The sequence below is a fragment of the Vanessa cardui genome, chromosome 28 (genome assembly GCF_905220365.1).
Source record: "Vanessa cardui chromosome 28, ilVanCard2.1, whole genome shotgun sequence".
NCBI lineage: Eukaryota > Metazoa > Arthropoda > Insecta > Lepidoptera > Nymphalidae > Vanessa > Vanessa cardui.
In genome coordinates, this window is record NC_061150.1 from 4,854,936 (window position 1) to 4,874,276 (window position 19,341).

The 19,341-nt window shown below is 33.7% G+C and overlaps 1 protein-coding gene across 2 annotated transcripts in view; it reads right to left on the reverse strand.

The window, feature by feature from the left end:
• The window catches only part of LOC124541613 (glutamate receptor ionotropic, kainate 2), a 98,727-nt gene that overhangs the window by 21,188 nt on the left and 58,198 nt on the right, over window positions 1–19,341 (reverse strand). The gene's annotated exons all lie outside the window — the stretch shown is intronic.

Consider the following 19,341-nt stretch of genomic DNA (forward strand, 5'->3'; position numbering starts at 1 on the left):
GTATAAGTATATATATATAATCTTACATAACTTCCCGGTTTAGTTGTATGTATCTGTTTATCACTAATTATAAATATTGTTCAGTATAGTCTATTTCAACCTTACTTGGTGGTAGGGCTTTGTGCAAGCCCGTCTGGGTAGGTACCACCCACTCATCAGTTATTCTACCGCCAAATAATAGTACTCAGTATGTTGTGTTCCGGTTTGAAGGGTGAGTGAGCTAGTGTAACTACAGGCACAAGGGACATAGCATCTTAGTTCCCAAGGTTGGTGGCGCATTGAAGGAATTGTTAATATTTCTTACAGCGTCATTGTCTATGGGTGGTGGTGACCACTTATGAGGTCGGTGCGACGAAACTGTTATCAGAATTTTGGGAGTAAAATTAAAGTGGAAAGTAGTTAATTGTAATACTTTTGTATTATAAATAATATATTTTTAATGTCTAATGCAGCAACACCTTGCACCGTAATAAATTTAAAAAAAAAAACGCGATCATCTGTCATTGATGTTTGATGGTTTACATTTTGGCGGGAATCACAGTTGTTTCAATTGACATTTTGGCGGGAAATTTCGGTGTTTCGTAAGTATAATTTCTAGAGTCATAGATAATTTAATTTGTCGTTATAGTTACTTTTGTGGCTAATTAGTATTAAGATAAATTTATTTATAACAAAGGTTACCTACTAGTCTATTTTGTTAAGTAATTTAATTATTGGTTTGTAGGATTATATTAATCAAAAAATCTTTGGAAATATTATGGTGGAATCGAAGGAAAAATCGATTTTAATTTAGTGAATTAAGTTGAAATAAAATATAAACCTATATAAATTTTAAAATTAAATTCTGAATAAAAAATAATAAATGCAAACCTTCTTTTAAAAATTGAAAAAATTAAGTGCATTAAAAATAATTTTGACTTAACAAAAACTCTTTGTAGTGTCTATAATATAATAGAAGTATTAGCAAATAGCATAAAAATTAAAAGTTTCTTATACATACTCCTTCGATTGCAACAGACTATAAATCACACGATCGTTGCAGTGTGACGTCATTTCCGCAAGCGACGCCGTCCATCGCTTCATTCATCCATTCATGATTGATAGCTCATTACAAACTCAAAATCTATAATGAAGTATTAGCATTTCATTCCTTTCCGAAAATCTAATCTAATACAGGAGGTATTTCATTTCGAACCGATGGTATGGACCTGTATAAGATTTTAAGTTACCAAAGTTATTTTAAATATTAATTTATCGTTAAGTCTACTTGAATTTTATAATATAAACCTAATTGATATTGTACCTACACCATAAATATGTATTACAAATAATCTCCACTAGATTCAGGGTTTCTGGAATAGATCTCTTGTTAGAGATAAGTTATCCCTTTGTACACATTTTTTGTACACATAGCGGGTTGGAAAAATAATCTAGTAACAGACAGAAATATCACCTAGTATATAATCATATTAATACTGGGAAAAAACCGATGTAATGAGGACGATCAAATCAAATCAAATCAAAATAAACTTTATTCAAGTAGGCTTTTACAAGCACTTTTGAATCGTCATTTTACAACCAAGTGAAGCTACCACCGGTTCGGAAAGTAGATTCTCAGTAAAACTCAGTAGTTTCAATAGAACACGAATCATAAATGTAGCAAAAAAGGTAGGGGGTGGCAAAATAAATAAAAATAAAAATAGTCTACTAGCGGTTTTGTTCACGAGACATTCGTAGATTGGTCTTAGCCCCGTTACGGGTCCAGGCATTCCCCAATAAACGGGGATTACCTCAAAAGTAACCGTGGCGATAAGGTCATTTTTACTGAGCAAACTGGCCCAAACCAGTTAGAAAACTAAATTAAATATACAATGACGACCTCTGCCGAGTGGTGTGTACACCGGCTTTCATGGGTACGCCACTCCGAGGTCCCGGGTTTGATTCCCGGCCAAGTCAATGTAGATTATCATTAGTTTTCTATGTTGTCTTGGGTCTGGGTCTTTGTGGTGCCGTCGTTACTTCTGATTTTCCATAACTTCCTTGCTTTAGCTACTTACATTGGGATCAGAGTAATGTATGTGATGTTGTCCAATATTTATTTTGTTTAAACATGCCATGGCTGATCTAAAACCTCACCCTTTAAGGAGAATCTTATTAAACTCATTCAATATGCATAATATCAAACTATGTGCATCTAATGTATAGTACGACACAACTTAGATGTAGCATCGGAAAATGCAATGAAACCGATTACTGCCGATTCACTCAACCAATAGAAATAGCTCCCTATTGCGCCATTCGATGCTATTCGTCGCTATAGATTCACGCGTCAGTTCAACCCGAGAGAGCAAGTGCATGTAAATCGACGCGTCAAATTGACGAATATATTAGGTCATATGATATTACAAGTTATTACGTTTGTGTAAAGATCATATTCACATGAGAAATAAATGTTGATAATTAGAGATAGCGTAATCAATTTGAATTTGATCGGTTTTACGAATTTTGCCGATGCTACATTTAAGTTGTGGCGTACTATACAGTGTCTGTACTAAAATGAACTTCTTATAACAGTTTTGTATTTAAACAATAAAACAAATTTTCTCTAGCTTAAAAGCTTACACGTAAAAAGCTCTGTGTAATTTTAACATAATTAATTTCCAGATACAAAATATAATTACAGTAATCCTTAATTATCCTCGCTATATTAATTATTTCAGCGGTATACTAGCGCGGCGTAACCAAATTCTGCGATAGCCAAAACCTACTAAAAAATAGTAAATAATCTAAATATATATTACTATTATAAATGTGAAAGTAGCTTTGTCTATATGTCGCTCTTTCAGGACCAAACTGCTGAACCGAACGTGATGAAATTTAAAAAAGTAAAGTATAAACAGCCTGTAAATTGCCCACTGCTGGGTTAAGGCCTCCTCTCTCATTACGAAGAGAGCTTGGAACACGCACGCTGTTCCAATGCGGGTTGATGGAATGCTCATGTGACAGAATTTCGATGAAATTCAACATATGCAGGTTTCCTCACGATGTTTTCCTTCACCGCCGAGCACGAGATGAATTATAAACACAAATTAAGCACATGTATAGTGGTGCTTGCCTGGGTTTGCCATCTTGGCTCTGATGAAATTTAGTATGAAGCAAACTTGAACTCCAACAAAGTTCACAGTTTTGCCTGTCACATGACAACCAAAACTAGTTATTAATAAATTATTATACGATTCATTTTTGGTCTTATTTGTTCATCTGTATGTTTCGGAATATCTAATTAAACATATATATAGATAATATATAAATTAGAAAATATATTATTTCGGTAAGACGAATTGCGTTTCGGAAAAGATTTAAGAGCGCTTATGCTGGATTAACTGTTTTCACGAGTTTTTTAAAAGCGATTGTGATCTAAATATTTATCAGCCACTTAAACAAATTATACTGTACTTAAGTTTAGGCGTTTATTAATGGAATCTGTTGAAAAAATAAAATAAATAAATACTGAACAACATCACATACATTACTCTGATCCCAATGTAAGTAGCTAAAGCACTTGTGTTATGGAAAATCAGAAGTAACGATACAACAAACACCCAGACCCAAGACAACATAGAAAACTAATGTAAATCTACATCGACTCGGCCGGGAATCTAACCCGGTACCTCGGAGTGGCATACTCATGAAAACCGGTGTACACACCACTCGACCACGGAGGTCGTCGAATGAATGAATATACTTACATACAACTTACTTACATAGTATAAAACAAAATCGCTTGTCGCGGTCTGTTCCTATATCTGCTTATATCTATAAATTTTACGTCGGATTTTGATGCGGTTTTCTTTAATAGATAGAGTGATTTGTGAGAAAGCTTTTTGTACACAATACATGGCCAATACAGTAAAGAAATACTGGTAACTTTAGAAGTTTCTAATGTGATGTCGTAAATAAACGAATTCTGTAGTATATTTAGTATCTGTATTGCACCCATGCGAAGCCGGTAGTCGCTAGTGAAGAATAAAATGAATGAATGAAAAATACAAGTTTAATTTTAAATGTTAGTTTTTAAAAAAATCTACAAAATCTCTTACATTTGAACGCTGTTTTAGCAATAAAAATGAATTGTAAGCTATTTCCGTAAACACAACAAAAATACCAGATTGAACTAAATTGAATGTTTCGATAAAAAATATGTATTTCTATTTTGTTTTTGAGAAAATAAAAGAATGAAAACGAAGCTATATGCACAATATTGAGCTTCAGCTTTTGCTATTTCTACGAATGTACAGTACGACACAACTTAGATGTAGCATCGGCAAATTCAATAAAACCGATCACTGCCGATTCCCACAACCAATACAAACAGCTCCCTATCGCGCCATTCGACGCTATTCGTCGCTATAGATTCTCGCGCGTCAGTTCAACCCGAGAAAACGAGTGCATGTAAATCGACGTGTCAAATTGACGAATATATTAGGTCGTATGATATTACAAGTTATTGCTAATAAATAAGAGTAATAAATATCGATAATAGGGTATTCTACGGTTTTTAAAATAGTACTTCAAAATTTTGTATATCCTCATAAAAAGCCACAAAAATATATTTTGGCTGGCTTTCCCTAAAATGTAATTAAAATTTAAACCTTATGCCCTATATGCCCGAAAAAAATGATGTCAGTCATTTTGGTGACGTCACACCTGCATAAATAACAGTCCATATTCATAAATTCGACAGGCATTCTGCTTTTACAAATCCGATTTGCTATTTTTAGGATATTTCAGAATTCCCAAGGGGTGGGGAATAAACGGGACTTGTATTTCTATATAATCTTTAAGTTTATCAACTTTCATAATTTATATTTTACCACCTAAAATACCCTTTTAAGGAGAGCGTACTCAATTCGGATTTGATCGGTTTTACGAATTTTGCCGATGTTACATCTAAGTTGTGTCGTACTGTACGTCGTTAACTGAATAAATATTTATGCAATTGTAAAGTTTACGCCTTTGTAGATGAACCAAAGATTTTTTTGACTTTAATAATAACGATTTTCTTCTTCAAAATGAACTATCAACTTTGAAACACGACGATCAAATTGGCATTTAACCGAAATAAAAAAATTGGAGCCTTATGGCCCAGTAGTTAGAGCGCGTACATTATCCATGACTATGGGTTCAAAACCAATTAAGCACCACTGAATTTAAATGTGCTAAATATGTGTTTAATTCTCGAGCTCGGCTGTGAAGGAAAACGTCGAGAGGAAACCTGCATGTGTCTAATTTCAACGAAAATCTGCACCATGTGACTCCTCATGTTATGCTCCTAACCTTCTTCTTAAAAGGAGAGGAGGCCTTAAGGCCTAAGGAGAGTTAAGGTTAAGGGTCAGTAGTGGGAAAATAACAGGCTGTTACTGTTTTATACCTATAAAAAGGAGGCTGTCAATTAAAATATTTTTTTTTACTACATATTTATAATAAAAAAAAACTTAAGTCTTTAAATTATTGTATTTATTTATGGACTAGTGGGATCCTTTGTATTTAATTTAGAAAAAGCTACGAACAAATTTGATTATAAAATGACTGAAAAGTCTTAAGAATGTTAAAATTTCTAATGAAATGTAACTTTCTATACAAATATAAAAAACCATAGAAAATATAAACGGAATAAATAATGTTGCTTTGTACGATGCTTAATATCGATTGAATTCACTTTAGTAGTTGTGATTATACACATACGCAGTTACATGCACACAAGCTTGTAAATGTCAAAAATTGACAATGGGCAAGCTGTATGTGAAGCCGGTTCATTGTTAATCCTTATTCAGAGAAATATGTTAACTGGGCGTTTAATATAGATTAAAAAAATTGGTAAAACCAATAATACACGAATCGATACTATTATTTGGTTTAAAAAAGTGGTTTACAATTTTGAACCTTCAAGAAAAGAGCGTACTCCTTTCTTAAAGGCCGGCAACGCACCTGCAAGCCCCCTGTGTTGCAGATGTCCATGGGCGGTGGTAGTCACTTTCCATCAGGTGAGCCTATTGCTCGTTTGCCACCTATCCACCTATCACATAAAAAAAGAACAAAGATTATATATCATGTAACATCTGACATCTCACCACATCCAATGACTTCCAGGCAGAATATGTTACATACATATACATATAATTGTATTTAACTAACATGACTGTATTTTTAATTTATATTCACAGAAACATTGACCAATTTGATAAAATCAGTGATAATCATTGTATATGCACTAGGAGTAAGGATAAGCTTATAACGCCAAGCCGACTCCGCAAAGTCAATAAATCCTTCTTGGGGCAGGGTACATATCCGCTTCTATAATAAAATTCCGCTGACATTTTTAATTTTGCCGTTTAGTAAATTCAAATCGTTTGTAAAAAATACATTGGTAGAAAAAGCATATTATTCGATACAAGATTTTATAGATGATAAAAAAGCGTGGAGTTAATACCTGTTGACTTCCAAGCAGGATACATTAATTGAAATAATTGTATTTAATTAACATGACGTTGTATTTTTAAATGTTAAAAAAGAGTAACTACTGAGTTTCTTGCCGGTTCTTCTCGGTAGAATGTACTTTCCGAACCGGTGGTAGCTTCACTTAATTGTAAAATGACGATTCAAAAGTGCTTATAAAAGCCTACTTGAATAAAGTTTATTTTGATTTTGATTTTTTTGATTTTTGGTGATAGCTTCACTTGTTTGTAAAATGACGATTCAAAAGTGCTTGTAAAAGCCTACTTGAATAAGTATATTTTAATTAGTTTTTTTCAATAAGATTTAAAAATAGTTACTGTAGAAATCTTGACCGCGTGGAATGGTGGCAAGAATGCTATTAGCAATTCCCCGTTGAGTCGAAATACCGATCCTCTGGACAAAACATGAACTAGCGCTCCTGTCATTAACATTTCGACCCATTTGAAAATGTATTGGTATTATCTGACTTCCAAAAATTATGATAGATAAGAAAATTCTTAATACCAACAATTACTAAAACAAATTTATAATTTAGGTGACTTTTTTTAAAACACGGTAGTTATTGTAAGACATGGTTAAAACGAAGTTGATTTCTGTTGAAAAATATAGTGTATGTAATTACAGTAGTTCCGGATGGCCAATATAATATTATCGTTTTACAATGATGCTCCAATCTCTCTATCTCTTGTTACAATGCCACGCTATCGTCCCATAGTTTTATAATGACAGCTCAATCATTTTTGAAATAAGAAATAGTGTTACATGCCAGTATTAAATGCTATGCCATATAAAATAATATGAATTACAGTTCTACATATTATTGATCAATTAAATTACAACAATAATTGTATATAATAAAGTAAATTCAATAGCTCCTGCTATATAAAAATAATAATATGCAATAATAACGTGATATAAATTATGATATAGAATCAAATGTCATAAAACCGTATTGAAGGCTAAGGTTACTCTCGTAACATGTACTAGTTATTGCCCGCGTCTTCGCTCCAGTCCTTCCTTGGATTTTAAATTTGCTTCATACCAAGTTTCATCAAATTCGGTTCATTGGTTTGGTCGTGAAAGACAGACAGACAGCGTTACTTTCACATTTATTTTATTAGTATAGAAGTATTCTAAGTATAAATGTTAAAATATATACGTGTTCATAGCGATGAGTTTAACACAAGTTATCAGCGGTCCTGCCCTTATCCGGATTTTATTTGGGGTCGGCACATCACGCCATCTTCCATACTTCTCCGCCTGAAGTCATCTCACAAGTAATATTCTTACAGAGGAAACGTATCTATATTTTAATAAACAAACCACAATAACTGACATATCAAAAGTCAGTTAGAAAATAGCAAAAAATCCAACAAAAACAACAACAGTCTGTAAATTTCCCACTTCTGGGCTAAGGCCTCCTCTCCCTTTGAGGAGAAAGTTTGGGACTTATCCCACTGTACTGTTTCAATGAGAGTTAGTGGAATACAAATGTGGCAGAATTTCTATGAAATTAGACACATGCAGGTTTCCTCACGATGTTTTCCTTCATTACCCAGCACGAGATGAATAATAAACAAAAATTAAGCACATATATGTCGCGACCGGGTGAATTATTTCGGTCAACACCACCTAGTGGTATACGTCCAGCGCCACGTAGCGGCACTCGATGGAGTTTGTGTAAGCATGCGCCAGACGGGAACGTCGGTCATCACTACTCTCCGAGCGATCGGCGCGTGCGGTCAGAGAACCATCGCGCATTCTGGTCACCTACTTAAACTGTGTTACTGAGTCATTATACTGTGGTTGATTGTACAAGTGTGTTTTCTTGATCCTACGTCACCCACCGATAGACGCCCACTTAAGAAAACCATGAACTATAACTGTGGTGATGGCCCTCCGCCGTCATATATATATGTATATATAGTGGTGCTTGCCTAGGTTTGAAGCCGCAATCATCGGTTAAGATGCACGCGTTCTAACTACTGGGCCATCTCAAGCAAGCTGCTAGACGAAGCAGAAAGCGTCATACTTAAATTGTCTAGGTAATATAAGCTATGTTTATATAGGTTTCCTATACGAGATATCCTCAACAGTAGCCAGAGAGAGTTTGAAGTTTAAAACCATTTCGACGGAGAGAGATAATAACTCGTTCTGCGCTTTCGTGAAAAACTTTATCACAGTAACAGTCTAACTATTCGACATCTTCATATTATACTCTGTGTTATCTTAAGTAAGATATATTGTATACTAGTAGTTGTCTGTGTCTTCGCTGGCGTTTGTCATGTGTTAAGCAAAAAACTAGTCTATGTAAATATCGTCGTGCATCTTAACCGATGATTGCGGGTTCAAACCCAGGCAAGCACCGCTGATTCATGTGCTTAACTTGTCTTTATAATTCATCTCGTGCTCAGTGGTGAAGGAAAACATCGCGAGGAAACCTGCATGTGACAAATTTCATAGAAATTCTGCCACATGTGCATTCCACCAACCCGCATTGGAAAAGCGTGGTGTAATATGTTCCAAACCTTCTCCTCAAAGGGAGAGGAGGCCTTTAGCTCAGCAGTGGGAATTTACAGGCTGTTGTTTTTGTTGTATGTAAATATGGTTTTAATTTGATTTTATCTTACAAACATATATTTCGGATGGATGTATGTAAGTCAATCGCGCCAGAAAAGCTAAATGTAGGTAAAATTTTGTTACACATATTACATTCTGAAATGGGACGTACGCTACTTTTTAGTTCAGAAAAATAAACTTTCACGACTTTTTTCTGGTACGAGTGCTACTGAGGGCGGAAGCAAGTTTATTAATAAGTAATAAAATCGAGGGTAGTAAAATTCTCTATACAGGGTTATTGGTAACTCGACGTACATCCGCTAGGAGGTGATAGGGGTGACTATTTGCAATAATTTTAACCCCCATATGCATAGTGTAAAAATTAACCATTTCTTTTTTCAAAATTTGTTTTAAACTTCAAAAATGTATTTAAAAAAAGTATCAATTATTATCTATTTTTTTCTTATGTTTAATAAAAAATATTAAACACTAAATATTTTTCAATATCCTATTATCGGTTCCAATTTAAAAATTCGAGACGGAAAACGAAATTATTTTAACATTCTTTTTTTATTTTTTTTTCTCAAATATGCCTTAGAAACAAAAAAGTCATTATGAAATTTGTTCTGCAGATTATTTATCATTAATGCTGGCGACGACGTGAGTATGACGTAGAAGATCGTTGGTAACTTATATTTTGAATATTATCATGTCTGATAACGAGTTAATGCCTAACCCCACGTTATATAGATATTTTTAGAACCAGTAAGAGGTAAGCTAACCTCTAAAACAATTATCTTTAACTTACAATAACAATCAACCTACCACTAAAGAAAACCATCTAGTAAACAACACAAATAACCATCAATAATCCATATTACACAGTAATAATCTTAATAGCGAACCCAATGTGTCAGCCACGAATCTCCCGCCTATTTTTTTTTTTAAGTGAGATTGTGTGACTTGACGCAGATGTTGCTTGATAATTCCAACAATATATAAAACTTCTAAAAAAAAACACTTCTTAAATTATCAGTGTTTCTCTAATACATTATGCATATATTATAAATATGAATATTTCTCTTGAATCAATGTTTCTATTAAGAAACAGCATCAAAGTCCGTTGGGTAATTTTAAAGAATTAAGCATACATAGGGTCAGACAGCGGTAAGTGACTTTGTTTTATACTATGTAGTGATGCATTCGAAATACATTATAATACTAAAAAACCCCCACATACTAGGATTTATCGACATAATATTTAATGTGAAACATTCAATTCTTAGTTGAATGGCTTTTAGTTGTGCCGACAGGGCACAGATTATTTCGCCAATGTCACGTAGGATGGAGAAGACACGAATGAGATTGATCGGTACGGTTGAGACACTAAACTCAATTAAAATTTTAAAGCCTAGAATAGTAGTATTAATTTCCTTGTCAATCCTTAACCTAGAACAACACAAACATTAAGAGATAATAATAGGATGATTAAAAATAGTTGTCAGTAATTTAAACTATATATGTAATAAAATATGAAACTAAATTGGACTATTCACAAGTTAATTTTATTAAATTTGATATATTTACATAAAATTGAACAAAATGGACTAAACACAAACGTCAACAAACATTCAACATTTATAGGGCGAGGAAAAAACATTCATATTTTACGTTCATACTGTCAATGACAGCACACGACATGTCAAAGATGAAAATCAATGACGTTTTTTTTGACATTTGATTTTTTTTTGTATTAGTGACAAGGTATTGCGTTCTTGAGCCTAATATTTCTTACGAAGCTCTCAGACAAACTTATATAATATTTTATTACCAATGGGTGAATCGTCATTATGAAATCAAAATCAAAATAAACTTTATTCAATTAGATGGTGTTATAAGCTTATCCTTACTCCTAGTGCACATACAATGATTATCACTGATTTTATCAAAGTGATGTTACTGTGAATATACAAAATATTGTTGTAAATATATAGTTACCCAACAGACGCATTCAAAATTATGCTCTCTAGAGAGACTTACGCATAAACATGCTGTGCATATTATTGTAAAGAAAAATATTTTTTTTAGTACGTAGTTTATTTTAATAGGTACTTTATTTTGGGCACAAGATAACTATTACACGTTGTAACTTACATATAATTTAAAGCTTAGAACACATTAAGCCATTAATTGTTATGTGTGCAATGAAGGGTTAATATATTTAACAGTGGGTGGTGACAACTCACCATCGCGATGTTCATTTGTCATTCCAATTTTAAATTAAAAAAAAGAGAATCTTGGCGCTTTGTCCGTCCGTGCATTATCAACTATATGCAAATATTCTCTCGTACATTCGTATTACATGGCGCATGGGGTCTCGTACATTAATATTTATGACGTCACTAATGGCGTTGAATATTTGGACGTACTGAGTGCTCTTAGGACGATGTTTCACAGGACAGACAGCTTCGTATCGCTCGAGATATTTTTGAATTGTATTGTAATTTAAGATTCAAGATTTTTTCTTCGTTTTCCCTTCATATTTGTCAATCAAAGTTATATATGTATATACTAGCGACCCGCCCCGGCTTCGCTGTAGTGCAATGATATGACATCAGTGGAAAATTCTAAAATTGAAATCAGTATTTCTTTGCTAAACTGTCTATGTATTATATATTAAAACCTTCTTCTTGAAACACTCTATCTATTAAAAAAAACCGCATCAAAATCCTTTGCGTAATTAAGTAATGAAAGCGTAACAAACAAACAAACGTACTTCGCACTCATAATATAGTTAATAACGGAAATTAAGTATGATATACGCTTGTATATTCATGATAATGATTCGTAATTTCAATCTGTAAATAGTGATTTGTGGCTGTAGGCGTCTTCAAATTATAGCTTCATATAGCATCGAACGGTGAACGACAATCCTTATAAATATGATATCACATTTATCTGAAATTGTGAGAAAAATAATTTAGTTAACATTTCTGGGTGTATTTTATCATAGTTATATTAAAACTTAAGATTTTCGGACATTTGTGACGTAATCAAGCACGGGCAGAATACAAGCATTAAAATTTTGTAGAGAAGACTAACAAACGAAGGAACGAGTTCCTTCGTTTGTTATAAAACGTCACTTAAATTAAAAAAAGAAAAGGATGCGTCAGCTGAGTTCATTTATGTGATATACACTAATGAGCTGAGATGATCCAGTGGGTAGAACGCGTGCCTCTTAACCGTTGATTTCCGGTTCAGACCCAGGAAAGCACTGCTATAAATATGTGCTAAACTTGTGTATTGTAATTTACTTGTAACTTGTAATTTATTTCGTGCTCGGCGGTGAAGGAAAACATCGAGAGGAAACCAGCATCTGTCTAATTTCATCGAAATTCTGCCACATGTGCATTCCACCAACCGGCATTGGAACAGCGCCGTGGAATATGTTCCAAGCCTTCTCCTCAAAGAGAGAGGAGGCCTTGGCCCAGCAGTGGGAAATTTACGGACTGTTACTTTACTTCCTTTAGTGCATTAAAAATAAAAAATAAAATATCTATGAAACTACTCGACTGATTTTAATGAAACTAACACTGTTCCTTAAATTGAAGTGCACCTAAATTAGACTAAAAATGATCATCTCAAATCGACTTCCAGAAATTTTTGGACAAACATACTAACAAACACTTTTGAAATTGAACACTCGTGCTTGGAAGCTTGAATGTCAAACTGTTAATTTCCTTTCTTAAAATCGATTGGCAATGAAACGAAAATTGCGTTGACAAACCATGACAAAAATGGTACAATTGATCTTTTATTTAAGGATTTTGGAGATCGGACCTTTCTCCCATTTGCAGTGGTTCCAAATTACGAATAAGTACATAGTCCCTATCGGAATCCGTACGATGGGGAATCAAAAGTGCTTATAAAAGTGTAATAGATATTTTTTTATGGAATAGGTTGGCGGACGAGCATACGGGCCACCTGATGGTAAGTGGTCATCATCACCCATAGACAATGACGCTGTAAAAAATATTAACTATTCTTTACATCGTGTGCCACAAACCTTGGTAACTAAGATGTTGTGTCCCTTGTGCCTGTAGTTACACTGGCTCCATCACCCTTCAAAACGGAACACACACTGAGTACTGTTGTTTGGCGGTAGAATAACTGATAAGGACAATAAAGAATAAAGACAATTTCGAATTTTATATATGTGAGTTTTATATTACTGAACAAAGTGCGCTTAGAAAATGAAGTGTCGTCCAGAAGTTTGGATTAAAAAAGTCCAGCCCGCTAGCCGACTATATTAGCTACTGGAGTCCATAATTTTACATATCAAACAAACTGACGATGGAATTTCTTCAAAGTGCTGTTTTAGTTTTAGCTAGTTTTAATATTAATTAATTAACAATATGTTATTGACTAGTCTTGTTTCACTTAGTTATTGTATACTCGTAAATCTTACTCGCGTGCAATGGTGGCAAGAATGCTAGTTCATATTTGTATATATTTAAGCATTTAATGTTATTAATTCTTATGTCAATAAAAATATAGATATAAGAACAAAATTGTAATCCTTACTTTCGGTTTGCATTCAGTACAGAAAGCGTTATTGGGCAATGCTATACGCATGTATACATAGTATAAAACAAAGACGCTAACTGCTGTCTGTCCCTATGTATGCTTAGATCTTTAATATTACGCAACGGATTGATGCCATTTTTCAATAAATTATCCTAGAGATCCTACTTTAAAGATCCTCCTTTAAAGTCAATTATTGATGAGTCAAATCTGAACGCAAAAATCGGTAAGTATTTCTTGGACCGGTATATATTGGTACCTACCCAAACTTACGAAACGCCTTACAACAAATTGTAATAATGGAAGAATCGAGTTTTCTTTTTATATCTGTACACTAAAAGTGGTGGAAATTTCAATGGTATCATCATCATCACCATTGCAACTGTTGAAACGTCCACTGCTGAACATAGGTCTCCTCCAAAGATCGTCACAACGACCCGTCTTATGCAGCCCACAACCAGCGGCTTTCCACAACCTTCATCAAGTCTTTGGACCACCTAGTGGAGGATCTCCCCCACTGATCAATCATATAAAACACAAATTCGTCCTGAACAATTAATCCAAAATCTGCGAAATATTCTCTAGCTTAAAAGAATTTTCTCAATCTTCGATTTGAAATGATTTTAATCTATCAGTGAAACTTGTGGAGTTTTGTGAAATTCGAAAAACCAAACTCGAAAACGTATATCTATTATCACGACTTCGTTAGTTAGATATGAGACTACAGATCTCTAAATCCTGGATTCAAGTGTAACTCTGGTGTCATCAAAAAGTTAATGAGTTTATGTCTTGAAATCTTAGATTTTACTTTCTAGTTGTTTGTTCTTCATGCACTGTATTTAAATCAAAATGTTAACTTTGTGATTACATGCGCTCTGTTACTATTTCAGCATGAAGTGGTTGCCTGTAACTGAGGTAGCACATAGCATCTTAATTGTTTTAATTTGAATGGTTGTATTTGTGTATACTTTGTTGGCGATCCAATAAATAAATAAATAAATAATAAATAAATAAATAAATAAGTAAATAAATAAATACTAATAAAATCCTCAATTATCAAAATGGAATACAAAGATTGCCATCTATTCTATCCATACTAATATTATAAATGTGAAAGTAACTATGTCTGTTTGTCTATATGTCGCTTTTCAATAACGAAACCGCTGAACCGAATTCGATGAATTTTGGTGTGAAGTGTAAACTTAACAAAATATGTAATCCGCCTGGGTAGGTACCACCCACTCATCAGATATTCTACCGCGAAACTACAGTACGCAGTATTGTTGTGTTCAAGTTGAAGGGTGAGTGAGCCAGTGTAGCTACAGGCACAAGGGACATAGCATCTTAGTTCCCAACGTTGGTGGCGCATTGACGATGTAAAGAATAGTTAATACTTCTTACAGCGTCATTGTCTATGGGTGATGGTGACCACTTACCATCAGGTGGCCCATACGCTCGTCCGCCAACCTATTCAATAAAAAAAATGTCCAAAATAAAACTCCGTAATGTCCACAATCACTTTCTTTACTTTATATTTCTTTCTCTTTTTATTTCTTTTGTTCTTCCTAAAACGCTCAAAACCGAATGAATCAAATCCTCCTTCTTTCCCGAGCACATTTAAGTTGCCATTCACAAAATATAATTACCGGCAATCAGTAATCTTTAATTGTTACTAAAAAATATAACAAATAATTAATGATTTAAAACATTTAATAAAAGTCGGCACGGCAGCTAACGTCAACTCCAAGAAAGAACATAGGCTACTTTTTTGCCTGACATATAACCAACCGACTTCTAGTAAAGTATAGTAAATTCTATACCAATAATCCGTGTTCTGTGAGAATGGGATAGAACACTGTCAAAGCGAATCAAAAATGACAGCTTTCGAGCAAAGGACAATAAGCCGACTTCCACAAAATTCGAGGAATATGATACTAGTCCGCTATGTACATATATAGTACGACACAATATAGTTGTAGCGTCGGCAAAATTCGTAAAACCGATCACATCCGAATTAAGTACGCTATCCCAAATTATCAACATTTATTTCTCATGCGAATATGATCTTTACACAAACGTAAGTTGTTGTCAAAGGAGTTGAGAGTTGCACACACCGCATGCGTAAACATGAATGTCGTAAAACTAATTTTCTTTTGGTTTATCCGTGTCGTCCCAACCGATTTTCGACAACGACAGTCAGTTTCATCCAAGATAAGTAAACTGCGCAGGACATAAATTATAGAGCACAAGTGTGTACACTAAGCTAATTTTTTGCTCATTGCCAAGTCACTATAATTATAATATAAAGAAAACTATTGATACAATTACTAAATGTTGATTAATAACTACATAATAATTTGAATAGGACTTCGCTTCTATGAGATCTCAAAACTTTTTACGATGTAAAGACTGCATCGAGAGACTTGGCGTTTTTTTACATTTAATGTTTTTGGTGGGATAAAGTAAGACAGAACTTAGATGTAGCATCGGCAAAATTCGTAAAACCGATCACATCCGAATTAAGTACGCCATCCCAAATTATCAATAATTTCTCATGTGAATATGATTTTTACACAAACGTGATAACTTGCAAAATCATATGATGTAATATTCGTCAATTTGACACGTCGATTTACATGCACTTGCTTTCTCGGGTTGAACTGACGCGAGAATCTATAGCGACGAATAGCGTCGAATGGCGCGATAGGGAGCTGTTTCTATTGGTTGTATGAATGGGCAGTAATCGGTTTTATTGAATTTGCTGATGGTACATCTAAGTTGTGTCGTACTATAGTCTGGTCTATATTATATATAACAGGAGGAAAGCCAAATAAACAGTATTTGACAGGAAACTGACACGATATTATTGGCCGAGAGCGTGATTTGTCAATGATTCACCGTGGATTTCGACGAAACTGTTATCAAAAGTTTGGACGTAAAATTAAAGTGGATATACTCGTAAGTAGCTAAGAACAAAGGTGTTGTATTATAAATAAAGGTACTTCCTATTACTATAATAATTGCGAGGATGTGAGGATGGGTGTATATATGTTTTTTATTCTTTCATGAATAAGATATTGAACGCATTTGGAGGATGTTTTACAGTAATATAGGTTATACATCAGAATAACATATAGGCTACAATTTATTTTGATTTTATGTAATTTGGTCTTAATATAACGATACATATCAAGTACCCTGAGCCGACAAAAAAAAACATCGTGAGGAAACCTGCATGTGTCTAATTTCATATAAATTCTACCACTTGTGTATTTCACCAACCCTTATGGAACAGCGTGATGGAATATGGTCCAAACCTTCTCCCTAAAGCGCGGGAAATTTACAGGCAAGATAGTTTGATCAAGAATAATCTTGATATTGGCAATAAAATGTCTTTATATATTTATATATGTATAATTATTTGTTTTCTTTCCTACCCACCTGTACCCCAGGGAGAAGAGTCACGCAATTTGGTAATCGAAGATTCGACGACGCGCCATCAATATTAATCAAACGCCATAAACAAATATACATTTATCAAACAAATGATTCTAAACTGTTCCAAGAAACTTCAAAGAAACTTACTCAGTGATAGAACTGTATAAGATATATATGTAGGTACCACATACCAGATGTTATACTGCAAGCCGCAATACAGGGTATTTTTGTGTTACCGTTTGAAAGGTGAGCCAGTGTAACCACAGGTACAGGGGACATAAAATGTATATCTTGTGTATCTATTTATGATACATACTAGCTGTGCCGTGACCATGTACGCCTTTGAATATAACAAAAAAAATATTGGTGAAGCCTAAGTTAGTCCCTATTATATCAGTTATCTGCCAGTAAAAGTCCCGTCAAAATCGGTCCAGCACTTGAGATTAACCGAAACAAACAAACAGACCGACAAAATTTGTAAAAAAATGTTATTTTGGTATATGTACCGTGTATAAATACATATGTATTGAGTAAAAAGGGCTATTTTAATATTACAAACAGACACTCCAATTTTATTATATGTATAGATAATACATATAAAATACAAAAATATGTGTCTGGTGGCGTAAATGCATCGGTGCGAATACTTTAAGCGATTTCCGAACCAGTGGTAGTGTTTCAAAATCAAAATAAACTTTATTCAAGTGGGCTTTTACAAGCACTTTTGAATCGTCATTTAACAATTAAGTGAAGCTACCACCGGTTCGGAAAGTAGATTCTACCGAGAAGAACCGGCAAGAAACTCAGTTGTTACTCTTTTTTAACATTTAAGAAAATACAATCATATTAGTTAAATACAATATATGTATGCATGCCGGGAAGTCAACAGGTATTAATTCCAAGCTTTTTTATCATCTACAAAATCTTGTATCGAATAATATGCCTTTTTTACCAATGTATTTTTTATAAACGATTTGAATTTACGAAACGGCAAAGTTAAAAATGTCTGTCATTTGACCATCAATGAGTAAGTATAATGCTAACTATATGTAATAAAGGAATTTGAGTTTGAGTTTGATTACCATCACTTACCATCAGGTAAAGAATAAGAAATTCTTAAGGAACAAGGATTCACCAGCTATGAAGCACAGCATCATCACTACATAGTATAAAACAAGGTCGCTTAGTACTGTGTCCTATGTATGCTTAGATCTTTAAAATTACGCAACGGATTTTGATGCGGTTTTTATTAATAGATAGAGTGATCCGAGAGGAAGATTATTGTGTATAATTCATGGATATTATAGTAAAGAAACACTGATAATTTAAGAAGTTTCAAATGTGATGTCGTAAATAAACAAATTCTGTAATATATTTAGAATCAGTATGACAGAGAGAAGCCAAGAGAAAATTATAAACCAATTTATATATTCGGGAATGGGAACAAACCACGTGATTTAATCAAACTTAAGAATCATAAGCCAAGTATAGTGCGACACGACTTAGATGTAGCATCGGCAAAATTCGTAAAACCGATCACATCCGAATTAAGTACACCTTCCCAAATTATCAATATTTATTTCTCATGTGAATATGATCTTTACACAAACGTAATAACTTGTAATATCATACGACCGAAAATATATTCGTCAATTTGACACGTCGATTTACATGCACTCATTGTCTTGGGTCGAACTGACGCGGGAATCTATAACATCTAAGTTGTGTCGTACTATAACCATATTATCAATATGTACGGACGAAGCGAGGTCTAATATGCCTCGTATGTGTCTTAAGGGGCGACTAGGAAAAACATAGATATCTCTGTCATATGGAGGCCGTAACATCAATTTGATATATTGTAGGAAAGTGATAAACATATTTATATGATGCCTATTGAAAACAGAATGCTATGGTGTACGTACTTTATTACGGGGTCTTTTTGACCACGTATCGCACTGAAAAATAAAATTCGATCACATCACATACAATTTTATTTTCTTAAACTTTACGGGGTCTAATAAGCCCCGTACCGGTATAATGATAGTTTTCATACGAGTTCTTAACGCCCCGTACCGCAGGAATGAATATAATAAAAAAAGTGATGTCGCTGCCAACGTTTATAATGAATGCTTTATGACCAAATATAAAAATTAAAGATTAGACGTTCTTACTAACTCGACATATAATATTTCTGAAAAATTAAGACACCAAATTAAATAAATTAAATTGAATAAAATTAAA